Source organism: Oreochromis aureus, linkage group 9, assembly GCF_013358895.1.
Source record: "Oreochromis aureus strain Israel breed Guangdong linkage group 9, ZZ_aureus, whole genome shotgun sequence".
Classification (NCBI taxonomy): Eukaryota; Metazoa; Chordata; class Actinopteri; order Cichliformes; family Cichlidae; genus Oreochromis; species Oreochromis aureus.
In genome coordinates this window covers 6,978,313-7,006,084 of record NC_052950.1, presented here as the reverse complement: position 1 = coordinate 7,006,084, position 27,772 = coordinate 6,978,313, and the positions used below count along the sequence as shown (strand labels likewise).

The following is a 27,772-nucleotide window of genomic DNA, read 5'->3' as shown; positions in this document are numbered from 1 at the left end:
ATTGGTGTGGATCTGCAAAGGCATAAATCCTGGAAGTCTATCCTGGAACTAAACTACAGGCTTTTTTATTAGTCAAACAAATTTTAAAGATTTAGAAATCTTTTTATTTTTGCAGTCTTTTATATTACAGATTATTAGTGCTGACATCACTACACCAGCTATAGAAGTGGTTTTTTGTTTTGTTTTTTGAAAAATTGGAAATATTTAGGACTTTACTGCAGTGGTAACACTTTGCAAATCCATCCAGGGGGATAAAATGCACCCTTTGGTGAGCCGCTGCTGGCCCATGATGTAGGCCAGTGGTGTTAAACATTACATCTAGGTTAGATCTGAGTGAGCGTAAACCCCAATTTGGCCTAGATGTTACCTAGATGTGTGGCCCGTGAGTTTCACAAGGATGATCTTATGTTTGTTTTGTTTTTTACCCATCCTCTAAAATTTCACACAACTGTATTACACCAGTTGTTCTAAATCCATGATCCACTTGTTTTAGCTAGTGAAGTCCGTGGTGTTGTGTGTATGGGATAAACAGCATCCAGTCTGAAAACCTTGAACAATGTAAACATGGACACCATCTGCCGGAAAGGTCACAGTGTTTTAACTTTTTTATTCGTAGTCCTAATTTCTTTAAAAAAAAAAAAAGTGTAATATTCATGACTTATATTAAAAAGAGAGAAAAAAATTACTAGAATACATGTTTGAACAGCTTTATGATGACCTATAATTATGTTTGGTTGCTACTTCCCCCTCTACTGGCCACAGTTATGTCGGAAACAAAGGAGGAAGTAAAAGCCGTAGAATCAAGTATGCGTGGGGAAGAGTTTGGGTTGGATGGACTGATGATGATGGTCCTTTCAAGCTTTGACTCTTGACTTGTGGTCAATCTCTGGCATAAACAGTGTTTTATGTTCACAACCATGCCTTTCCTACTAACTTTCCAAGTTTGTGCTAATTGCAGCCTTGACTACGTTTCTGTTATTGTTACCTTGATCGTGAATTTCATCCTAATTTCTTTTTCTTTCTTTTTTTTTAAAAATCCCAAACCCATTCCCTCCCATCAGACTTGCAGATGTTTGGGAGTGGTTATTGCAGCCTAATGAGTTATCAGCTCAAGTTACGCCATCTTCTCTTTTCCTATTGTGCTATGTGGTTTACTTGTGGCGCAGCTATGTTTGATTCTTGATGCTGATCAGGAGGATGGTGTGATTTTTCTCCTCACAGCTTTTTGCTCTGCCAGTGATTATATTGTTATACATGCTTTCCAAGCTCAGTTGGGTCATGTAGGCATTTTGGAAGGGCCGTGTACCTTGATTTGCTCATTTTTCCTCCTCATAATAACTGAGCTCTAGCATGAGAACTAGTTTTTGCAGTGCAGCTTTATTTATTTACACAGTTAAGTGCAAATGGTGACCTATGTGAACTTGCTTTTAGGCTAAGTATCAATTTCCAAACAGCTGGTATGACTGGGCTCCAGAGGAGATGTGGTTGAGAAGAACCCTCCTCTGGGTCATTGTATGCAAGTACAAGCGCATGTGTGCTCTCAATTACAGTGGAGTGTTCCCAGGGTCTCCACCTTCTGTGTTTCAGAGTGAGAAGCTGCTAGAGGAGGTTGGTTACATAAGCCTGTTGGGTGTTGCGTCATTGTTTTGGGGGCCCCAGTTCAGAGAGCTGGGGCTGAGACTTCAGTTGGGTCTGACCCACTGCCTCCCACAGACCCCCCCCGCCCCATTGAAAGCAGGTGCTCAATGACTCTCCTGCTGGGAGACATGGCTCAGTATTGGCAATGAAATGAGGCTCCACCTGTAACATGGATGGACCTCTTGCATTTGTCTATCAGTGTGTGTTGATTAGCTGATGTGGAAATCTGTTTCGGGTGGGCTCGGTTGCCATGACATCAAAGAGGAAAACATGCAAAACAGCAATGATTTATAGATCTGCAATCCTCCAAACATCCCCACCTCTTTAGCCTCGGTACCAGTAAATCAACCTCCCAAAATCTCATAAATATTCATAAAAACGTTGTGGGTCTGAGTTGGTTTCTAGTTAAATACAGTGGTGTTTGAGAAACAAAACCAAAAGCAATACCCTCTGATTGTCCTCATCAAACGATCGGGAGTGGATGTTTTTGCTTTTTTAGTGTTTCTGTGAACTGGATCTTGGGAACAAACGGCACAGAAAACCCGAAAAGAAAAAGTCTGGAATTGTGTGCTTTTAAGTGGCTGAGTGACCTTTTGGGTCTGCACTCGTATTATGTTCCACATCAGTGCTCTTTGAAAACAAGCTTGTAAGTAACCCAGAGTTTCCCTCTGCGTGCTAGAAATTCCCCAGACCTGCAAATGTAAGAGCCTCAGGTGTGTACCAAGTAAGTGAACTGTACTGCAGAGTCTTTGGTGTCCCTCTCCTGCTTTATCTTGTAGTCTGGTTAATTTCTCTTGTCATAAAAATAAAAATCAGTTCTAAAAGCTGGCTCTCATTACAGTACCCACACCCTGTCTGTCGCCAAGTAACAAATGTAGAGCGTTGAGCAAGAAAAAATGAGCATGGCCGCCTTTATTGGGTGGAAATGTAAATGGTTTTGGAGGATGAAGTGTTAGTCGAGTCAGTTTTTAGCACAATTAGCAAATTCATGCAGAACAAAAATTGACCAAAGTGCTGCAAATGTTTAAGTAAAGGGATCATTTAAACCATTCTAAGAAATTACATTTAATGCACGACGGGAGGGGGGTGACCTGATCTGGAGGGCGAGGATGTTCCAGAATTTAGAAACTGCAACTGAGAAGCCCAGCGGGCTGTAAAAGCCAGTCTGAGAACTCACAACTATTAAAAACTGCTGGACAGCAGAGCTAAGCAGAAAGTGTAGCTGATTAAAAATGGATGGATAACCTGAGGGAAGCCCCTGCAAGTGAGCATTTTTATTTTAAACATGATCATACACTTCCCAGGAAGGTAGTGGAACAATGCAGAAAGAGATAAAATGTCTCAGTGTTTAGTCCAAATATGACGCAGCGTGCACTCACATTAGGACTACTTTACAGTGTAATGGCAGATAATGATGTCGTATGTCTACCCTGTTGAAACTACAGTGTCCTAAAGATGAACTACAAAAAGTGCCTCTTAGACCAGGGGTGGGCAATCTCAGTCCACGAGGGCCGGTGTCCCTGCAGGTTTTAGATCTCACCTTGGGTCAACACACCTGAATCACATGATTAGTTTGTTACCAGGCCTCTGGAGAACTTCAGGACATGTTGAGGAGGTAATTTAGCCATTTCAATCAGCTGTGTTGGTTCGAGGACACATGTAAAGCCTGCAGGGACACCGGCCCTCGTGGACTGAGATTGCCCTCCTCCTTCTTCTTCGTCTTCTTCTTCTTCGTCTTCTTCTTCTTCGTCTTCTTCGTCTTCTTCTTCTTCGTCTTCTTCGTCTTCTTCTTCTTCTTCTTCTTCTTCTTCTTCTTCTTCTTCCAAAATCCATCTTACTAAATGCTCCAAAGAAGGAAATACATTTAGAAAAAGGAAAACTGAATACAGCAGCACAATGTTCATCGTTTGTTTGCGGGAATAAAAAGTTTTTAAAACATAACTACATATTAGCAAGTTATCAGATAAGATGGGAAATGCAGCAGAAAATAACTTGGTGATCTGTGTCCCTCCTCAATTCTGTTGACTGTTTACTAATGGAGGTAGTAACAAAGGAAGTACTGAAGCACCTCTTCTTAATATTTAGATTTTATTTTTGCAGCCACGCGATGGTGCCACGTCAATCAATTAGGAAGTTTCTAAAGTAAAACTGACTGCAACCTGTGTTCACATCTACTAATCAGAAGTCCAGCTGTGGCAGTTTGATCCGAATGCAATCCTTCAGTCTCAGCTGGGGAGCTGAGACTGAAGTCACTTGGATGAGTGACGAAACGTTTCTTCCACTGAAAACGCTACATCCAGATGAACAGAATCCATTTTTTAAGAACAACAACAAAACTGCAGGAATCTTGTCATGATACGATGAAAGCATAAATGGCCTTCTCAAGACCATTAAAGGGAAGAATGTATTGGGCTGTTCAGGCTGGACGGTGTCTGCTTTGATCCTGACAAATCTTGAAACACCATAAATTTCATGGCATTACCCATGGTGTACTGGAACCTGCTGAGATTCTGTCATTAAGTGCTGTCAGGCACCGAAGCCTGTTCCTCCATATTGGCTGATGTAAGTCATGGAGACAGTGTTGCACAGGCATGTCATTAGCTTTTGTAATAGTTCATCAGTTCATTTCTTCAATTTCATACTTTTCCTCTTGTCCACAGCATTATGACCTGTTATGTTGTGAAGAATAACCAGATATTTTCACACTTGGTTATAAATATGAAGCTATACTCCTTGTTTTCATTTATGTCCGTGCAGTTACAAGAACAGCACACAATGTTAATTTGTTTTTGTTCTCTGTACTTGCTCTGATAGAAAGTTGAAATTTCCAGCATGCTAGTGACTGAGTTGATGATTTGTTGTTTCAGGATCAAGTGGCATTGAGAGGTGTGGATGGTGGAGGAAGAAAACTGAACTCTTAAGTGTTCATCTTGTAAGTATTTAAGTTGGGTCCATTTGTACCTTTTGTTAAAAAGTGACTCCTCTGAAACTTTGAATGTTTTGTACGATAGAAAGAAAGAAGAGGACAATCATGTCCTATATTTCCTGCGATCAGCCATCCATGAACCTCTGTGTGTTTGGCTGACCAGTTATTAGTAACCATTTATCAGGGACATAATAATGTGCAGCGATAATGAGGTGAATGAACGTTGGGCCCTGGCTGTGCATACAATACACGACTCCTCACTGGTGCCTGCTGTTATGTTATGTTTCCAATTTTCCATCAGTTGATATTTTCCTCTCAAACTCTCTTCCTTTTAATGAGCTTCCAGTTTTTGATGTGGTTTGATGTAGTCTGCAAACATTTACTTAATATTAAGTAATGTTTAATCAGAGTCTGGGATATGTTTATGATATAATGGGGGAAAAAAAGCTGAGATCGGTAAAGTCCTTTGAAATATTTGTATTCACATTAATTATGCTGTGTTTTTTAAAGCTGCCAGAACCTTTGTTTTTAGAGAATTTATCTTGCTTCATCCCTATGCAAAAATAATTCATGAAGGGGTATTTTGTGGCAATATTATATTGTGTATTCAGCTTTTTTTAAACAAATTAAAATACCCTGGAAATGCAAATAATTGCAGTTTAATTTATAAATGCAGACAGTTTGCCGTCAAGTCTGAATGCGTCTTTGTCAACGAGCACAGCTCAACTGGCTGCCAGCTCATTATATTCTGGTTATATTCCTATAGTGCAGAGACTGAGACCAAATGTAATGGTTAAATATGAATTTCTGCCTATGTAGACAGCTGCAGACGCTTGATTTAATTTTTAATTTTTTTTTTTTTTTTTTTTTTTTTTTTTTTTTTTTTTTTTTTTTTTACAAGTAATTGCCGTACTGTCACAAACAGATTAGATGTTATTGCCAGCCTGACTCCGTTTAATAGCTGGCTGATAGCTGGCAGTCTGTCTTACTGCAGGTTTTAGTGGCAGTAATTGTTTGTTTGACAGCCTCCTTTGTAGCTAAAAAATTAAAAAAACTGATCTCACTGGATAAAATTATATTTGTAGCTGCAAAAGGTGAAAAATTGCAATATGTATTACTACAATACTCAACCACAGTACCGCAAGATGTTAAGTTACAATAATGTATTGTCAGTGAAGTATTGTTATAATACTGTGTTGTATTCCTGGATCTAATTTATTGTAAAAGACAAAATATTTTAAGTTTTTAAAATATCAAAATAAAACCCAGCTCAGTTTGTTTTCCTAACATCCCTCTTCCTCATTACTTAAGTTCACTGTTGCCACCTTGATACTTTTGTCACTGGATCAATCCTCTTTATACCCATAAAGAAGGGTTTTACAATGTTGCTTTACAATGACATCTTGCTCTTCTTGCACAGGACCCGTCTTTGTCTCTCTCTGCTGTTTCTCTGCTGTTTTAATTGGATGAATGAGCAGTAAGGCAGAGCAGCATGTGATCAGTGCACATTGTGGTGGTGTGGAGAGGATGAGAACCCTTGTGCTGCGTCTAACTTTTTCTCTGAGCCATCATTTTGCATGTAAAAACAGCTGAAATCCCACCATAGCCTTTCTTCATGGTTTTGTTCATATTTGCTGCATTTAGAAAATCTGACCTGATTTGTTCTCCTGCTGGCACTTGCCGGCGTTATTTGCCGTTGATTACCACTTAAGCTCTAAAGCTCAGAGAATGGTATTTGGGTCGGCCCTTTTGTTTGCAGAAGTTTCTAGAAACTGACCAGATTTATTTACACCTTGGACTACTTCAGATTTCTCTGAAATGAAGCAAGCTCATTTAATGGCAGCAATGACACAACCTGCTCAAAGACTTGCAACACTGAGGCTCTTTTCTCATTGTTGCCTGTTTTCTCATTGTTCATTTTACTGAAGCTGAGTTAAAGGTGAAGAAGAAGAATGGGTTCCTGAAAAGCTTCATATTTCTCTGCTAGTCTTTAACAACCTGGAGGAACTGGCCCTGACAGTCTGTTCGGGTTTTATTGTTGGCTTCTGGCTGGCCTCGTGTCTGTTTCTCCCCATTGCTTTGTACCTCTTTGGGGAGCCTAGCACATACAAACAGTTCCTCCTCTGGGCAGCTGACTTTCTCTCCTGTCCACATGGATACCTGCAGGATTTAAATCACATCAACCAGTTCAGATTTATAGTGTCTCATCCTGCTGTTGTAGCAATCATGGTTGTGTGAGGGTACGCAGAGCTTATAGTTTCTTATTGGTTCTTCCAAAGCAGTTATCTAGGTAGTTTACACTAATAATTCAATATTTTATTATTAATTAGCTAGCACCGTCACTGCCATTAATGGCCAAACTTTCTGCTGTTTATGTTGTGTGTCTTTGTAGATGTTACAAAGATTGGACCTCAGCAGCTGTGTGTTGCCATAATAGGGTAGTATGTTGCCAAATACACACACACGGGCTTAAGTGGCCTAAATGTGACACTGAGTGGTAGAATGCTTATATGGAGACCCTCATTGAGTCACACCAATGTTTTATTTTTATTTCTATTGTCACAAATAATCAAATATATTGCAGTTCTTTTTTTCTTAAGAGTGATCGGTGGTCCTGTAATCTAGTGTAGTTGGAGAAAAGGTCAAAGTTATTTATTGTACAATATTTTATTATGAATATCGATTTGAAAATCAATTAAAGAGAACTTTTAAAAAGTTTACAGTGTATGCTGCCAGAGGTCTTAAAAAAAATTGCATCAGAGTAAATGGGTAATTTTTAAACCGAACTCGGCAGTAAAGCGGCAGTAAAGGAACAGTTGGTGTTCCATTTTGATCACTTGTGTAGTTTTATTTGGTTAATGTTTATATATTCAGACAGCTGGAATTTGAATGCTGGCAAGTTTTAAAGGTGGGAATCTTCAGATTACAACCTTCCTTCCCACAGAAAGTGAACCTGGCTTTAACCTGAGATCTGCAGTAACAATCCAGAGTTTTTCTGAGGCTAAGAAAACACATGTAACCCTTTAAAACCCTGTGCTTATTATCCATCCAGTCACTCATTCATTTTCTCCCACTTATCCAATTCAAGGTTGTGGAGGGATTAGAGCCTACCTCAGTTATTGCAGGCCAAGAGATGGGCCAGACTATTGCACAGATAAACCACTGAGGCTTCTATTCACAACTACGGCCAATTTAGAATTAACAATTAACTTAACATGTGCATGCCTTTAGTCGTGGGAGGAAGTCGGAGTACATGGATACGAGCAGGGAGGACTTGCAGACTTCACACACAGAGGCTCTAGTCGACCAGTGGGTTTGAATCCAGAACCTCCTTGTTGTAATTTTTTCTACCACTTGGAGGCTAATTCTGGTGAATTATCACCAGGCTGCCCTTTGTCACCCATAATGTTTATGGACAGAATTTCCTGACATAGCCAAGTGGCAGAAGGCTTTCCCTTGGGTGGTCTCAGAATCTCATCTCTGCTTTTCGTGGATGATATGGCTTCATCAGGTGACGGCCTATAGCTCGAACGGTTTGCAGCCGAGTGAGTATCAGCACCATGGCCTCAAGGCTAAGGCCTTGGTCCTCAGTCGGAAAAGGGTGGAGTGCCCATTCCAGGTCTGGGACAAGTTACTGCCCCAAATGGGGGAGTTTAAGTATCTCAGGGTCTTGTTCATGAGTGAGGTGAGAAGGGAGCGGGAGATCGACAGATGGATTGGTGCTGCAGCTGCAGTGATGTGAACGCTGTACTTGTGAACGTTGTGGTGAAGAGAAAGCTGAGCGAAAAAGCGAAGCTCTCGATTTACCTGTCGATCTATGTCCCTACCCTCACCAATGGACACAAGCTTCGGTAGTGACGGAAAGAACAAGATCACAGATACAAGCAGCAGAAATGAACTTTCTCTGAAGGATGCCTGGCCTCTCCCTTAGAGAGAGAATGAGGAGTTCAGCCATCCAGGAGGGCCTCAGAGTAGAGCTGCTGCTCCTCCACATCGAAAGGAGCCAGTTAAGGGTGGTTCGGGCATCTGACTAGGATGCCTCCCAGATGAAGAACCAGGACACACTGGAGAGATTATCTCTCGGTTGGCCTGGAAACGCCTTGATGTTCCCCCTGATGAGCTGAAGGAGGTGGCCAGAGAGTGAGAGGTCTGGGCTTCTCTGCTTAGGCTGCTGCCCCTGTGACCCGGCCCCAGATAAGCGGAAGAGGATGGATGGATTCCTTCCTTCCTATCTTTTTATATTGGTTGCTGGCATGTTGTCTTTCATAGTCAGATATTAGATTCTCACCCATATAAGGTAAAGTGCTAACGTATCAGCTAACAATAGCTAGCTTGGGTAGTAAGCCTTATTCTTAAAGTGTAAAGGAAGAATACAGAGAGACACATGGACTTCTACGTGCTAACTAACACATTAATAAAACACTGGACTTCAGTCAACAGAACTGAAGTTTCTGGAACTTTACATACCAGACAGCCATAATATTAGTCAAATAATCCACTGAAAAAAGGCTCTAACAGTGTTTATGCACACACAGTTTAATCATGGATGTGGCCTTTTCAGACACTGGGTGTCTGGCTCCAGTACACCTGTCAGTCAATGCGGCTATAATGATGCCTTACAGCTGGATGTTTAACATGGAAGCTTGTAGGGAATGACTCAGATTTTGAGTACCTACAGGATTCACTTCATGTTTCAGCTCTGGAGGTTGCCCAATGGTCTTGACATTCACTGTGTTTTGCAGCTTGCCTGGTTTGGTGGAGGTATACATAATTTTTTTCCCTCTATTTCTGAAACAAAACCTCTTGGTTTAAGCCTTTGGATGAAGTTGTTCTGTGAACTGGAAGAAACATTGTGGCCTTCAAAACCAGAATCTGTGCATATTTGAGTAGCAGAGGAGTCTTTGCTGACAGGTTTGTTACAGCTTCCTGCTGTTTGCTTAAACCATAATTTACTCCAAGTTTTCCTGAGTTCCTTCAGTCTCCATACATACACGGACCCACCTCCAGTACAAATAAACACTCTCTCCAAATCCACCCACATGGTTCTCTCCATAAATTAGGAGTATGTGTATGTTATGTGTCTACAGTACATTCTTATTACGAAACTTTTTTTTGACATTCACCCATCAATTTAACTTCTCTCTCTTTCTCACATATATAAAATCTGTGTATGTGTGTGTGAAACTTGTAGCTCACAGAGCTGTGTGAGATAAATATGACTCATGCTGAAACAGGATACTCTCTATGACAGCAGGCCTGACACAAGAAAGAGGTTGCAGTTAGGTCATGTCAGTTGTGTCAGTTCAAATATTTGAAATTAGTTATACTTAGTCATGTCTGACTGACTGTTATGGAGGAGCTCCACATGGCTTAATCATCCAATAAATGGATTGGTTTGGCCGAGAAAACGAGAAACCTGACGCAGCTGAGTGAGGTCATGATGTGTGATGTTACCAGGTGCTTCCAGGTGCTCCCATCATCACCCTTCCTCCACCCTGTCACGTCAAGGCAGTTAGGGCTGATCAGAAGTAGGTGATGACTTAAAGATAGCGTCATCACTAAGTGCCACAGGCTGACAGACATACAGGAACGCACACCTACACCTGGTGCCGCTCATCATTGTCCTTGGTCTACTGCCACACTGAAGCTTACTTTCCTTTTATAGGAAAGCATTTGTGCAGGATGCCTGAGATGGCATGGCCACGTGGCTGTATGTGTAACCTTGATACACAATTGTAGAGCTGCTGAAGACTTCTGAACACACCAGTGATACTTGTTTATTCGTTATTAATCTGATGATGCATTTCCTGCTGGTTATGTTGAAAACCAGTTAGGTTACCAAGAGCTATAAAAATCAGTAGTAGATTTTAAAAATGACAGTTTTACTTGTTTTCCTTTCCACATCTACACACTCTCTTGTTGATTTTGATTACCCTAAACCAGTCTTTACTTGGGCTGTTGGTCAGCTTAGTCTGAGATGGTTACTGCACTTTTTTTCACAATAATCATTCTGCCTTAATGCTATTAAGTCAGATTTATTTGGGTTTGCTGCTCTTGTTGCTCGCTGTTTGGTTCACTTTCTGTTCCAAGCAGCAGGCAGCTGCTAATAATAATAATAATAATAATAATAATGCATTGGATTTATATAGCGATTTTCAAGGCACCCAAAGCGCTTTACAATGACATTATTCATTCACGCTCACATTCACACACTGGTGGAGGCAAGCTACGGTTGTAGCCACAGCTGCCCTGGGGCAGACTGACAGAAGCGAGGCTGCCATATCGCGCCATCGGCCCCTCTGGCCAACACCAGTAGGTGGTAGGGTAAAGTGTCTTGCCCAAGGACACAACGACCAGGACAGAGAGGCCGGGGATCGAACCGGCGACCTTCCGGTTACAGGTGCCCTTCCCAACCCCCTGAGCCACGGTCACCTTGTTGCTCACTGTTTGGTTCACTTTCTGTTCCAAGCAGCAGGCAGCTGCTAAACCCTCTGTTCTCCGCTCAGTGAAAGTGGAGCATTCAACCTTAACATTGACAGATGACAGTGCATTGAAGACCAAACCGAAGGTCCAAATGAAAAATGTTGGTTTATGTTTGCTGATTGCTAACTTTTTAAGACTTTGATGCTTACAACACAATCCTCTTTAAACTGACTTATGGAAGAAGTGATATTTTGTTTTTATTTTTCACTTCTACAGATATTTTTTTTTTCTTTTCTTTTTTCTTAAGTCCAGGATAATGTAAAAGATGCTTGTAATCATATTTAAATTCAGTACTCTGTTTCTGAGGCTCTCTGGTTATGACTTTTTTTCACAGCAGATCTTTTGAGTCCTTGCGTCATATGGTCAAAGGTGGTTTGGTGGCATCCAGAGAACCAACAACACAGGGTTTTCACTCATCCTAAGATAACGTGGGTTTAGGTTATTCTGCTGATTTACCAAGTAGGCAAAAGCTTATAAAAGTCTTCATAAAAAAGTATTTGGGAGTCTAAGGCAAAGCTGAAGCTTTCTATAACCTTTGAACAGTTGTTGCTTTTCATAAGCTTTAAAATGGTAGTAAATCTCAAAACTTCAGAAACTTCTTTGAAAGCAAACAGTCTATTCAGGTCTCACTTATTGGCTTTATGTGCTTAACTTTTAACTAAAGATTGAAGATTATTAAGATTCATATTTTTCATATTTTTAGACCTGCTAAATACTCTCACAACATGTAATGTAGAACCTGAATCCTGCTTGTGCCTGCGTTTGTTGCTTATGGCTGTTGGGCTGCAGCCATATGGGAAAGTAGCGGCCTCTGTTTTTGAGCTGTTGCTTTTTCTGGTTTATTGTTCCTCTGTTTGAGTCATCAGGGCCGCTGGAAGGAATGGTAAGGGATTCCTCCCCTTCCTATCTTTGCCGGGTGACTCGGCCACCCCACCCCGTTTTCATTCTCGTTCTTTGTTGGAGCTCATTACGACAGATTCCCATTTCTGTTCATCACCAGCATGATGTTAGTGACCGCGGTCAGACACACTCCTAGTTGTACTTCCCCTGACTGGTTTCATAGTGATCCCTTCCCAGACGTCTTGCTTATTTGCTAACTGTTGCTGCCTAAACAGGTCAGCACTTGTCACTGCCAAAAACCCACCCTGTTTTGATTTGTAAGCTGTGGTTACTGGTGAGCCACCAGTTGATTCCACACTGGTCATTTGATTCCTAGTCCGTCCAGTCCTAACCTTCTGATAGTCTGACACTCTCTCCGTCCTGCTTCTTTCTTTTTCTTTTGACTGTGGATATTTTTCCTGGAGACAATCTGTTCATAAGGAAAAACTGGAAGCAGGGGAGCTATGAAAGGTACAGCCCACTCATCATGCCCTCTTTCTGCACTGGTCAATCATTTACTAGTCTCAGCTGCTCTCTTTTCTCATTTTTGTCCCTTTTGAGCTGTATAATTGCTCTTGTGTTGGACATATCCGCCCATTAATGTCCTTTGAAAGCCTGTTAGCCTAACTGGGGGCCCAAGCGGCAGGCTTTGGTGAAACAGGGGTCTGGTTAGTGTAATGTCATTTCTGCTGCTGCCGAGTAGACATGTAGGTCAGTGGCAGTGTAGGATGATGGAGGCGAGATGGGGAGAGAAGACTGGAGAGCTGATAGACACAGAGGGAGCAGAGAGCCTGGAACTGTTATCAACGGGTGCTGTCAAGATAAAATTTTGGCTTTGTAAATAAAGCTTTGGGGGGAAAAATGCATCTTTTATGGTCATCTCTTTGCTTTTCTTTGCAATTTTAACTTTTAATCCGACATCTTTTTTTACCCCCACTTTTTTTCCTTTTTGTTTGACCCTCTAACCCCTTTATCTGCCCTCTTTGAAGCTCTTATCAGCTCTTTAACTGGCTATTCATGGCCACTGAGTGACACCTTGAAATCTTGTGCTGCAGTATAAGATGCTCATGGAAGGTCTGGACCTAATGCACATTGCACTAGAAGCTGAAAGTAGAGACTGTGAACTGTTTAACAAGAGAAAGAAACTTTGAGTGCGGCGACTCATCTGGATGCTTAGTGTGTAGTTTGAGAGAACAGAGCTGTGTTGAATGAAGGTTCAAGCTGGGCTGTAATGGGCCTAAACAAGCAGCAAAATCAAGGTGAGGTTTGAAGTTTTGCTGTGTTACTGAACATGTGAATAGCACATGTCCACCTACTTAAATTTTGTAGATGGAGCATTTAGTTGCAAAATATTTGGTGTACTTTTATTATTATGTTTTAAATTAATTCACTGGATGTTATGTATTTAAAAACTAGACGTCTAGGTTAAAATAGATTTTGAAACTTGTCACTTTTCTGGAAAATTAGCAAACATTTGGGAGATCCAGCTTTTTGAGAGTGCTTGCTGGTTGTTCACATTTCATTGACTTGTTACATTTGCTCATTACAAAAGTATGACAGTGGCTTTTCTTTCATTAAAGTCTGAATCATATTCAGTCATGGAAAACAGTTGATTCTTTAGTTACTTTATTTATTTGCGGTTTACATGTAAACAGTCACAAGAAATAATCTCCATGCAACTCTTCTCATAAAGATTTAAAGGATTATTCAGGTTTATTTAAACAAATATTTTCGCTTATGCTGTGGTTTTGTGCGTAAAACCTGCTACAGGGATTCTGCAAAATGATCTATGATGGTGATTACTGTTTCAAAGCTAGGTTGGAAAATATTAATTATCCTTGCAGACACAGACTGAATGCATATGTTAATGGGCCAAAATATTACTTTCATTGAAAGCATTATTTAAATTTATAACTTATTTCTAATCTTAAATCTAGAGCCCGACTGATATATCAGCTAATATTTAATATTTGCTGATATATTGCTATTACCTTTTATCATGACCAATAAATGAAAATGTAAAAAGTAAAGAAGAGTCAAGAATAATTGCCCTTCATCAATCTTATTAAGAAGTAATGCCTGCATTAGAGAATTTTTTTTTTTTTTTTTTTTTTTGATCCCCTAACCACTTCAACTGGCTCCTTTCGATGTGGAGGAGCTAATGTGCTCCAAGTCCCACTTGAATGACTGAGCTCCTATCTGTAAGGCAGAGCCCAGCCACTCTTGGAATGAAACTCCTTTCCGCTGCTTGTATCCGCATCCTCATTCTTTTGGTCACTATCCAGAGCTCGGGACCATAGGTGAGCGTAGGAATGTTATTTTTTATTTTTTTTTTTGTGCTCAGCTCTCTTCACCACAACAGATCTGTTCAGCTGCCCCAATCTGTCAGTCTTGCGGACTTGTGGATAAGACGTCAAGACACCTAAGTCCACTTTACACAAACTGCTCCAGTCCAAGCTGGAGGTCACCACCTGATGAAGTCAACAGAACCACATCATCTGCAAAAAGCGGTGTTACAAATCAATAATGTTTAGAATGAATTTGAGTATTTGGGCTTAGAGTTTTAAGGCTGATATGGATCTGTTTTAAAAAAGGGAATTACCCCCCCCCCCCCAGCTCTTTGCTAAAACATTCATTATGGCTGTCTTTAAGTAGCTTTTTCATGCTCTAGGTGGATGTCATCCAATGCTGCTGGGTGGGTTGTATAGACACAGTGGGCATGCTCTATTGTATCTCAGTAGCCATCTACTTCACAGGCTCTAATGTGGTACAGAGTCTTCCTTTAAAAGAGGAGCTGCTGAGTATGCTCAGACTGCCTGCATGGCTGATCCTCATCAAAGGACATCAGCCAATGAGGGGAGAGGGTTTAATAGTAGTCATAGTTCCAGTTTTTCTGCATCCCGGGGCATTGTTGTGGTCTGTCTGCAACTGTTTATGGAAAAACAGGAGTGGAGTGCTTTTTGCCCTGATTTTTCTGTTTTGCTGACAGTTCAGTGTGGTCCGGGCATGTTTGCAATCAGCATTCAGTTCTGACTTAACAAGGGGCTAAATTGAAATCACATTTGCTCCCACAGTTCTCTGCTGGCTTTGGAAGAGCTAATGTTTCTCCAACTGCTTTGCTCTGCTAATTAGCTCTGGAGCAGCTGAACCCCATCGCTCTCAAAGCTCAGAGCACAATACTACAGAAGCTCAAAGCTTGGCCCTGTGCCCACAGCTGCTTTTTATACCAGCTGAAAAAACGTTGAATTACTTTTACAGTTTACCTTTTCACACAGCCATAAACAAGCCAGAAATTCTGGAGAATGAGGTGATGTCAGGAATTAGAAAGCTACTGAGGCCTGTATTTATACTGTGGTTATGCTGCATGACCAGCACTAGATGGTGCTGTTTGCTGTAAAGCTTCAAACCACAGTGGAAGTATTTGTCTCTGATTCTGTACTCCAAAATATGTATAATAATATTTATTATTATTATTATTATTTATTATTATTATTATTATTATTATTATCATTATTATTATTATTATTGTTATTATTATTGTTATTATTATTAAAAAACCAAAAGACATGTAATGTTTTCTCTGCCTACCTACTACACGAGGCTGCCTGTCACGATGTCCTGTCCTTTACCCGATGTTCTCCATCCAGTGGCCAACTGAAGCAGAGCCCCCACCCTTATCTTTGAGTCTTTGAGTTCCTTCCTCTCAGTCTGTCCAAAGACTGGACAGACTGAAAGGAAGGTGTGATAGAAAGATGAAGCTTTCTCTGCTTCTTGAACAGACTGTTTACAGACCTAAGCTCATTACTAAGCCCATGGTTTATGTGTTTGGAGACCAGTAAAATGACCTGAGCTTTTTGTGCGAGTCTGGCAAAATGCACATGCATTTGTCTGTTTAGTTTGTGTACACTGGAAGGATTACTGGCCTGACAGCTGAAATTGATCCAAGAGACCAGCAGAGGTCTATTTTAGGGAGATTGAGTGCTGTCAGAACCTCAATGTCAAAGTTCTTAAACCAGTTTTGCCAATGACTTTATTTGTAGACACCTTCCATTAAAAGCAAGTTACTTTTATGTCCGAGGGGCAAGCATGGAAGAAGAACTCCCAACTATTCCGTACAGTTTTCTTGACCTCTGCAGTACTATACTGCCTGTAAGAGGAGTGGTACTATTAAGTATTATAAATAGTACTATTAAGTGGGAATGTTTTGGAATCAGCAAATTTCTGCATAGATAACTGATGTTTATCAAAGTCACAAACTAATTTGGCTAACCTAATAACTCCAGAGTTTCTGTCAGGTTTTTATTTTTTTTTAAACTTAGGTCTTATCTTAGTTACCATCAGAAAATATAGTGTGTGTGACCACTTTTTGCATTAACCTTTTTTTTTCTTTACTCTCAAAAGAATACTTGCTTACAATTTCTCCAAAAACTACTTGGAGTTGGATGTTCCAGTTAAAGTGATGTGGGTTGTAAAGATGCCCTTTCTCACAAAATCTGTTCTGAAGACAGACTAGTTGTTGTGAACCATGCATGAACCACGTTGTTCAAAGGGAACAGATTGAATTCAGTACCTGCAAAGATTGCATCTGACCTTAAAGAAGTTAAATAGAAGCAAAGGTAAACTGCAAAGCACACTCAGTGACTCTAAAATGGTAAATGGTCTGTTATTTATATAGTCCTTTATTTATAAGGTTTATAAAGCAGCTGCTTTGTTTTCACAGTGAGCAATAAATTCTTAATTTTATCAATAAAATTTAGAGGAGTGTCATGACAGCAGTTCATAACCTGAAATCTAAGAATTGAGGTTATACAACAAGAAAAAGTGTGATGGAAAACGTGTAAGTAATATATTGTTTTTGTTTAGGTTTTTTAAAAAGAAGGAAATTCAGGTTTGGGATGGTCAAATCAGTCCTTACTATAACTATGAGCTTTTTTAAGTTCCTAAATTCATCCCAAGTTTATAAATGTAAATTTCAATTCCAGCTTTTGAGTGCAGCGTTTTCCTTTGATTTGACTTCCCACTGTCCTCGGTTTAATTGGCCTCATGACTAGTACTTGTGATTTTCATCATTTGATTGATCTGGCCTGCCGCTGTTGGACTGGGAAAGCACCGTTCTAAATTTGTCACCCACCTACCCACCTCTCGAGTTCACGCCTGCTGTAGATCTGGCCACCGCACATGCGCCCCTAAAGGAGGCTTGTAGATAGAAGGTGGGTGGGGGGGTATCTGGGCCTGTGGGCCTGTCAGTCTATCTTTATGTCCCAGTAGTCCTATCCCACAAGCCTCCAGAGCGCTGACCTTCCACAGGGCTTAGAACTGTTAGACCCCAATATCCTGGAAAGAGTTCTGTATCCACCAGAAACACTTACTAAGGATCCTTGGCTCTTTGATTACCTACATCATCAAGGTATGTTCTCTATGGCTAGACGGCTAGTTTTAGATTGTTTCCTATGAACACCATAGTTTTCAGACTTGCTGTTCTAAAATGTCATTTTTAAGTTGTGTCGTTAAAATACATTTTAGATTATAATACATACAGAGGCTTTAATAATAAGCCGGTGTATTTGAACGTTTCTCAACTTTAACAGCTTTAAATTGCGCCAGCCTATACATGCCTACTTTTAACAGCGACTTGTTGCATATTTTATATATGATTTTTGTGGAAAATATGTCGGGTGGGAGTTATTCAGTGATTTTTATCTGTGTACGTTTCAAGCAAACAAATGGCCTGAGTGAGATTTGGAATCTGGGGGGCTGGTGAGCTCCTCCATGTGTGATTCATTCAGTGGTGAGTGACTGGTTGGGGAGACTACAGTTGCTCATTGTGCTGCACCTGCTCTCGCTCCGTCAGGACACACAGACAGAAATAGAGCCCTGCCTAACAGGGCAACACACACAAAACATTTTACACAAGCTTTTCCATTTATACAAACCCCATCTTTAATTATTACTCATGACGAGCTTTAGCAGTGTTCTTGAGCCAGCTACAGTCAAACTGCCTGCAGGTGGTGTGTGAGGAAGTATTTCTCAAAAATGTTTTTCGTGGAGAAAAAAAAAACAAAATAAAGAAAACACCCAAACTGTTTGGAATGAAACATTCAGGCTTCATATACAAACACTCCTGTATACATCATTTAGTCAGAAAGCCCAGAGCAAAGGGAGTTATTTTTACCTCTGCTCCAAAAATACACGAGCCCTGGTTCACAGTCACTTAATTGGCTGAGGTCTGATCTGATTTCCGACTTTGAGGAAGAAGGGAAAGCAGAGCGGTGACGCTGTGACCGTCTTCGGTTACACATTGTCAGTGGTTGACTGTCATTTACTTTTCTCAGCTGTTTGTCACGATGTCAGACTTTCTATGATTTCACTGGCTGAGATCCAAAGCGCCTAATCCAGGAAGCGTGCGTGTGCGTGTGCGTGTGTGTGTGTGTGTGTGTGTGTGTGAGTATTAATGTATGTGTTCTGTCATCTAGAGAACTTGAGGCAGTGTGATTGTCTATCATTTCCTTCCAGCGACTTGAGTTCAGGATCTGATGGCTGGTTTACTTGTCAGGATGCTAGTTGGGTCCTGTGCTGTTCTATCAGAGGACATGATAAATTTGACTTGGACCTTTATTTAATAGAATAGAATAATCCTTTTATTGTCCCACAAGGGGAAATTTGGGTGTAACAGCAGCAAGAAAGACACATATACAAACAAACAGTACACAAGACACAGAACAGAAACATACACAATTCTTACATATTTACATCAGGGACAATGGTTACCAAAAACAGAGTTCTGGAACAGGACGCGCCTTTATGAAGGGTTTCTCTCTGACTGAACAATCTTCACAGTGTTGTTCACAGCTTTATTTTAGCCTGGACATCCTCTTGTCATTAGCCGGGGTTCACTAAACACAGGACTGATGCATTAAATAGTACTTAGAATAGCTTAAGCTTTGTTTTGTTTACTGTTCTGTCATTACAGATCAGCCTTTAACCTTGTAAGGTTCCTTCCTTTGACATACTTTGCCTTTGTCAAATCACTGGATCAGTATGACACGTGACTTCACAGGTCATAGCTTTACCTTTCCATTGTTTGATTAGCCATTGAATATTTTTAAGGTAAGTGATCATAAAATTGTGAAAAATGCCACTAGAAGTACACTGGCTTCCCGTGGCTTGGTTATAGCTCCTTCTGATCTTTCTGTGACATTTAAAAACTTTTTAAACACTGAATTTCACTTAGCACTGTGCTAATGTGTCCAAGTAACAAATCTGTGTTGGCACAGCACAAAAAGTATTTCTACCTTTTTAATGTTTTAGTCAAACACTGGAGAATCAAAAAGCATAGATTGCATCTGATGGATGGGTTTATCTCACCAGTTGGTTAGTGAAGACTTACCAGGGCGTTAATCCTCTTTTCTGACTCCAATGACCAGAATTTACTAACTGACCTTTCTTCAGTATGACCTTGAACTAGCGATTGAGCCAATAAAATCGTCAGGGAAGTGTTTGATGGGCTCACAGAGTGAGGAATCCACAGACTGTACAACCTAAATTCTTTTTGTAGCCAGAGCAGTCGCCCCCTACTGGTCTTTATAAGAATGCTTATTGAAGGCACTTCGGCACTGGCTTCACTTTGTGGAACCATGAGCGTAGTCTGTTTTTATATTGTCTATGGTACAAAGGTTTGAAATTTGGTACAGTCATTTGGAGAAAGTCCTCTGGATTTGTGTTTATGCTAGCATTTTTTTTAACCATGTCTCTGTAACATCTCACAAGGTTCTGGAATCCTGGACTTTTTAAAAGTTAGTATATAGAAAATTTAACAAGCCACAGATACTTCAGACAGACAAAACTAAAAAAATATATACTGAGGACAATTGCCGTGAAGCCACTTAGATGCATATACACCATTCTTTATGTAGCAGCCAGAGTCTTGCAGGAGGCTTATTAGTCTTTGTGATCCCATGTGGTGATGCTTGTTCATTTTTACTCCTACATGGCAGCTTTTCTTTTCTTTTAAAACCACAAGCTCTGGGTCTGATATCTTATGAATGGTGTATGTGTATGCATGTAGGAGGTGAAGTATTTGTCCTTGGCACTGACCTCAACTTTTGGTTTTGGACTTGTGCTCCAGCTGAAAGCATAGTCATTTGATTTTTGTTGCAGTCACGTGTGGTTCAAATGTTCAAATCAGATTGTGTCATTGAATCCATGTCCCATTTTGGCTGGTTTTCTTGCATGAAGTCTGCCTGGATTATCTTGAAACGTTCAGTGTTACCTGCAGCATTGAGCTGTGGGGTTGGATTTAGTAGATGAGATGTAGCTGATGTAAAGTGAGGGTGAACCAACTCTATGAGAGTGTACTGCCAGCACTGTATTGACAGTCTATCCGCAAGTCTATATGTTAATGAAGCTCAAGAACTCATCTTAAACTGATGTGAATGTTGAAAAACTGGAATCATTAGGTTTGATACTAAGAGAAGACATAATTCCCCATGTTCTGTAAACTAGGGACGGATTGATCTGATATCTGTGCGATCCTGGCTCATATGATTGAGCCAGTCAGTGGACTCGGTTAGTCATATTCTCTGTTTACTCTAAAAGTGTGCAAGTTGCTAGCAGGAAAGCTAACACATAATGGAGGAATGCAGGAAGTTTGTAGCAAAGGACCAGCGGAAATATTTGACATGTGCAATAACTTTTCTTTGAATGTTTGCAATAGTTTTTAACTGGACTGCAAACTGTTGTCAAGCAAGTTGATGAAAAGCTCGGACATGTTTTAAAAAAAAAAAAAAAAAAAAAAAAGTCTTTGTTTAACATTAACTAAACCCTGTTACTCTCTAACATTTTCTAATAAATTCCAGTAAAGGTATATATTTTTTGGATGCATTTGTTTTTTACATTCTGTTATAAAAAGTTGGATTGATTCTCTTCCTCAGAGATATAAAAATGAATGTAACCCTACTATTGAATCTGCACTTGGTATTGGGAGATACCTTTATGCTTCATGTATCTGCCAATCTTAAGGAATCTGGAAAAAGTTGGGACTTTGAATCCGTGCTTGAAATGCTTTCAAGGTAAAGCGTTGTTCTTTTTTTTTTTAATCAGCGTGTAGAAGTCAACACGGGGGCTGACTTGCCACGTCTGCTTTTGCTGGCCAAGACATGACGATCACTGTTAGAAGAGACTATTTAGCAAAATAGTTTAGTTTATTTAGGTATTTCAGTGCTTTTAGCTGAGTACCTGTGCCATTGATAATGTTTATTCGGACATAGCAGAGCTGGACTACCAAGCCCATAGTTCACTGAGTTCCCAGCTCTTAACTCTGGAAATAATTGCATCTTGCCAGGCACTGATCATTGTAGCTACATTTGGTTCCCTTTACCAGTGGCAGCCTCCACTCTGTTGGCTCACCTCACTCTGGGTCGAGACATGAGCTTTCCTCCAGTATCTCTCCTTACCCTTAAGCGTTCCCGTCCTCCAGGATGACAGTTCCTGGGAAGGTGTCCGTGGCGCTTGAGGGTGGAAACAAATTCTCTGGCAAGCAGAGTTGATAAAGAATCTTGGTTCTGTAGCGCTCTCTCCTCTCACCAGATGTGCAGTGTTTATCACTCTCAAGCACACACGTGTTTATTTAACAGCTCAAAGCCGTGTGTGCGGACGCGTGTATGTGTGTATGCACCCTGACTTGGGTATAGATGTTTCCCCAGGGCTCAGTTGGAATCGGGTAGTTTAGACTTGTTTCAGCATTGCAGGTGCATCACATGGTTCATGGGTCGCATAATCATTGAGGAACAGATGGCTTATATAATTACATATTAATCCTAATTGCAGTTACAGGTATGGAAAGCATGTTGTCCACCGACTGTTAATATTTTAATTTAATTACGGGAGGAAATAATTCATTAAAATTTGTTGAGGGTTTTTGTTTTTTTGGGGGGGAGTTGTGTTATTCTCTGGATAATTTATTCAAAGTAGACTTCAGATAAGCTTGGTCACATTTATTTGCAGGTATTGGATCTGCATTTGGTATCGGCAGAAAGAGAGAGCATATTTTCATATTTCTATACTGGCTTCTCTACATTTGCTCCTTGTTAAAAATCGGAATCAAATCTAAAATCCTTCTCCTCACATATAAGGTCTTGAATAATGAGGTCTTATCTTATCTAACCGTATCACCCCAATAGAGCACTTTGCTCTCAGACTGCTGCCTTACATGTAACTTCTATGGCATGGAAAAGTAGAATGGGAGGCAGAGCCTTCATCTTTCAGACAGGCACTATCTCTACTTTTAAGATTAGACTTCAAACTTTCCTTTTTGATAAAGCTTATAGTTAGGGCTGGATCAGGTGACCCCAAAACACTGCAATGGGTCAAGGCTCCTGGGGGCTACCCATTATGCACTGAGTATTTCTTTTTCACTCACCTTTTTATGTATGTATGTATTTATTTAAACAAAGATAATTAAAAATCAAAATGCAGAGGAAAAAACAGACAAGATTAACAAAAATAAGGGATGGCATTTTCCTAATGGCTTTATGGGAAATTCAGGTAATTAAATTCTTTTCTACCTCCGTCCCTCTAAAAAGTCATACAATATTAGAACATTAGTATAGCTGAAATCATGTTTTAGCTCTGTGTTGGTCCTAGAGTTGAGCTGCTGGAGCACTTCAGAGACAATGAAGTCTGCTTACGACCTCTTATCTGTGTTATTCTGGGAAAGCTATGCTGAGGTGTTTGTGGGGGGTTTTCTGGGGGTTAATAGAGCGCTATTGCCAGAGAAGGTCAGCGTTGCTGGATCTATTTTCAGTATAACTTTTTCAAAGACCGTTCTGAAAGCAAGTTGATAACGAGTTTTTAAGATCTTGTTCAGGAACGTCTTTTGAAGTCTGATATAGGTCTGATATATCTGACCTGAACGGCTTTTCAGAGCTCAGGCATCCCATAAAGTTTCATATTTGAGTCAGCTAGCCAACTTATGTTAACACTAGCCCTTTTAATAGGAATACATATGTCGGGCTTTTTTATTGGGTGAAATATGTTTAGAAGCAGTTCTGCAGTTCAGTCCTTTTATTTCACACAACCCACCCACCTTTAGGGAGCAGTTGTCACTTCTATACAATTTATGAATGTAGCTTGATAACCAAGGTTGCTAGCATTGGATGATATATTGGTGCTCCACCATCTGGTCTAATTATTTTCACTTCTGGATGGGGTAGACAGCCTAGCTTCAAAGTTACATCACATTTATTATTTTTTAAATATGATATATATATGTTCACTACTTTAGCAAGAACAGTTTTCTTGCATATGTTGAAAATACTATACCTTGTTGAAGGTTGTTCAAGTACCTCCCTTTTTAGGAAATAAATCATAAACAGAGGGGACATGGAGCTCTCACACTCAAACATGCCTGGCTTGTCTCCTTGCTCATACTATGGAACTTGGATGCAAAACATTTCTGTAGCAATGACCTAACAATGTGACATTTTCATATTGCATAGAAATGTGTGCAGATGCTATAATAGGGCACAGCCCTACTTCTCCATAAAACTGACGTGAGGCTAATGTTAATTGTTAGGTCTAATTGTTGAATGTTGCCATTGTGTTTCTTAAATTTGTACAGTCTTAGTGCAAGCAGTATTATCAAAGCCATTCCTTTGATCCTGAGCACCTCTAACCACTTTGTGTTGGGGGAGGTTTTATTGTAGATACATCCTATCTGAAAGATCTGTTTCTTGTGTTGTAAGCTTCCTGCTTTTATGACCCTTTTGGTCAGCAGGAGGTCACACAAACGCACCCCCAAAACACACACACACACACACACACACACACACACACACACACACACACACACACACACACACACACACACACACACACACACACACACACACACACACACACACACACACACACATACACACATTCCTACTTACATATAGAAGTTCACACATAAGATAAGATAACCTTTATTAGTCCCACACGTGGGAAATTTGTTTTGTCACATAGATACAATGCCTTAGAACCATGTGGGCGTTGCTTGCTGTGTTTTGTGTGAACTGTCTCTCAATAAAAGGCAGCGAGAGGAGGCCATCGTTGGGGTCATTCGTGATGAGCTAAGATACCAACGAGGCCTCCCTTGCGCAAGTAATCGATCGATCGACTGTCTTGTTTTCTTTCATGATGAATAAGTCTCTAGAACTAGCGGGGTTTGTGGGAACAGACCCAACATTAATGATGCAAAATGAGTCCAGAAATTATGATGGGACAGTAGCTGTGTCTTTCGTATATATTATAAAATATAACATTTCTAGGCACTCCTGTGTTTTAGTTGAAGAGAAGACTTAAAATCTTGTTTTATCATATTTGGGTGGTTTTGGTGTTTTATTTTAGATACAGAGCTGTTCTAAGAAGGGTCAGCAGACCCAGAATCACTGTGGGGTTACATTTATACGAACAAAAAATTAGTGATCATGGTCCAAATTAAAGTAGTCAAAAGTTCAAAAACCTCCAATAAATTCAGCATCCAGACTGGGAGAAGAACCAAACCTCTTTTAAAGTAATCGCTCTATATTGAGATAGAGTTGTCAGTGACATGTTGCAAAAAACTTCTGTCTTAACACACTATTTGAAGGTCAAAGGGCATCTAGAAGAATCTATTTGCTTCATACTGAAAACCCATCATGCCCAGTAAAAGACATTAAACAACATGGCAAATGGAGTTTTAGCCTCAGCCTCCCCACCTCTAACTCCTTTCACGTGTGCATATGAATATCTTTACCTTTCATTCGGCAGCCCCCCTATATGGAATTTATGACTGTGATGCCGGGGTTTGAGCTCTGTTATGTATCTGCAGAGACAGCAGGGCCACATGCACTGGAACCGTGCACTGCTCTCTGGCCAGACAAAACGGATATCTTTCCTCGGGGATGCTATAAATCTGGACTTTATTTCTAGGAGTGCTGCAAAAGAGCCCAGAGAAAGAGAGTGCCTTGGAAAAGCTCGCTCCTTTCCCTCTTTCTCCATATTCTGTCTTTAGAGAGGTTTTCCAACCGGGAATGTGATGCAGCCATTAGGCACTTCTCTCCTCGCAGACACGTTGGGATGCCTCTCCACACAGGGGTTCATTCTAAGTGCAAACATGTCCTATCTGGAAGTGTTTATCTAATAATGACCCCGTGACTGGCTGCACATGTGAGCTTGTCCAGACTGAAACAACGTCCACCTTGAATGTGAACATCTGGGGAATGATGAGTGGTGAGGTGTGTCTCTGCTATTATGATATTAAGCACAAACTTCTTCACTCTCAGTGATGCTAAACTTCAAAAACGTAAAGTGTCTTTCTCACAGTGTTTAACACCTTTACCTACCGATACATCCATGCATTTTAACAACCAACTGCTTACATACCAAATGACACTGTTTGTAGTACATATTTAAAGTATCTTGGGTAATGCAGCTTCACCTGAAATGTTGCTTTCATAACTTGAACAGTTAAGCTGCTTTTCTATTCATACTAGTTACATTTCATTTGTTTTCATGGCTTAAGCTATGAATTGATTAGCTGACAATTCAGTTGTTTTCAGTTTTTATTGGTTAGCTTTTAATTGAATGCAAACTAGCAGTGCAAACTTAAATTTGAAACATCTCACCAGAAGCTCAGTGACAACTCAAATTATTTTAATCCTTGCCCTTAATTTACAGTATTTTTTTTCTTTAGTTACTATCATCCCGAGTGTCTGTATTGGGCTGTCACAATCTCTGGCCATAACAAAAGCTTTGCACTCACACTGAATGCATGCTTAGTTTAGCATAAACCCATCATCCCTAAGCTTTGACCATCAGAACAAATTCTTACTTGTCTCCTTTAATAGATGAATTTTGGTACTGTCGTGGGTTCCTCAAAAAGCTCTCGTTCAATAGAAACACTGTTGTAGTCAGAAATTTACATACCCTCATCATGGGCGTCAATATTTTTCTGTGTGACAACAAAGATGTCTTAAATATCTGTGTTCACTGCCATTTGGTCCAGTTTATGGTCTCCATTCAACCATTCGTTTACGTGTTTTAGGCTTTATAGTCTGCATGTGAGCATTTACAGGAGCAAATGCAAACTGGTTCCCACAGAATTTCTAAGGAGAGTACATGGTCCCCCGCATGGGAATTGTTTTCTGTTTCATTATAATGTGGATTAAAGAGTTTAAAAGAAGTAAACACAGTGAAATTAAGCTTAAACACATTTATTTTTCAATTGGGTAATCTGTAGCAGGGTTAGGTCAGCTGATTTGTTTCCAGTATTCAACAATACTCTGTTCACATTTCCCATATTTGATAAAACAGTTTTTAAAAATCTTTTTCTTTTAAAATTATTTTGTGCGCACTTGTTTATACAGTACTGCGTCATACTTTTCTCTAAGCATCCTGTAATCCTGCCAAGTAAAATCTGATTATCCACCACAAAGACGAAGAAAACAAGAACAGTGCATCATTGCAGCAACCTGTATAGTCTTGCCCATCCTTGGCAGTGAAGACTCATGATTGGTAATAACAGGGCAGAAACAGTCTAGTGGTTTTGTTGAACTGATGTCATTCCTAAAACCGATGAGTCAAAATCAAACATTACATACAAGCCAGACATCCAGATGGGAGGTAAAAGTTTTTCTTCTTCATTAGTACAGTTACCACACACATTTAGAAATATGCGTGGGTAGTGTGTATGTGATTTTGTTTTTCTTCTTATTTTTTGGTGGGGGGGGGCATTGACATGTTGACATGAACGGCAAGAGAAATGGCTAAATGCACAAATTTAAAGAGGCTGGTTGACTTAAATTAAAAGTGAAAACTGACCTTAACTTCTGTAAACAGATATGAACATACAGAGACTGTAGGCAAGGACAATATTGAGTTCTGGTGATTAATCAGATTTAAGCAGGCTTTGGTTGCACGCATTTGAAAACGTTGAATGGTGGATGGAAACGGATAACTGCTTGATGCTGTAAGCAGTCCCACGGTGAGTGGATGAGACTTTCATACTAAAAGACGATGCTTCTGTTAACTACTTCTGATAACCGTTTCAGAAGGGGAAAAAAACATCCTCAGCACGTCCTCAGACCATTGATGGTTAAATAATTTGTTTTTCAGCACGAATCACTGCAAAGTTTATCTAAAGTATATCTCTAGCCTTCATACCCTGTTATTGAAAGTAGTAGGTCTTTTTGGTCATTCCATGTCGAAGCTTTGACAGTGCATGCAAGGCCCACTGATATGTAAAAGGCAGAAAGCTGAGGGTTAATTGAAACTTAGGACCTGAAAACTCACTTGAACAGGGAAGTTGCAGAGTGGCCTCTAGTTAAACAACAACACTCATAATATTGTCGATGGTTGTTTCTTGCATTTTAAAATTTCCACTAATCAGCAGTTGTGAATATCAGTAGCTAAAGATCGGCTAACGGCCAGCATTGGCTGATAATATCGGTGTCCTTTAGCTCCTTTATCTCCTTAGGTAAATTTCACTTATACGCAAATTCATTCATTTTATGAATACACTGCATCAGTTGTTAGGTGTCTGTCAGTCTGCGAAACCACTGACATTGAAAGTAACACTTTGAGCGTTGCGTACAGGTAGCGCTTCCCCCACCCCAGGGGTCCCCAATCTCAGTCCACGAGGGCCGGTGTCCCTGCAGGTTTTAGATATCACCCTGGGTCAACACACCTGAATCACATGATTAGCTCATTATCAGGCCTCTGGAGAACTTCAAGACATGTTGAGAAGGTAATTTATCCATTTAAATCAGCTGTGATGGATCAAGGACACATCTAAAACCTGCAGGGACACCGGCCCTCATGGACTGA

General features: G+C 40.2%; 1 protein-coding gene across 1 annotated transcript in view; it reads left to right on the top strand.

Moving 5' to 3' along the window:
• The window catches only part of svila (supervillin a), an 81,849-nt gene that overhangs the window by 2,002 nt on the left and 52,075 nt on the right, over positions 1-27,772 (top strand). The window contains exon 2 of the mRNA XM_039616933.1: positions 4,506-4,570. The gene's annotated coding sequence lies outside the window, so the exon portion shown is untranslated. The remainder of the gene's footprint in view (positions 1-4,505; positions 4,571-27,772) is intronic.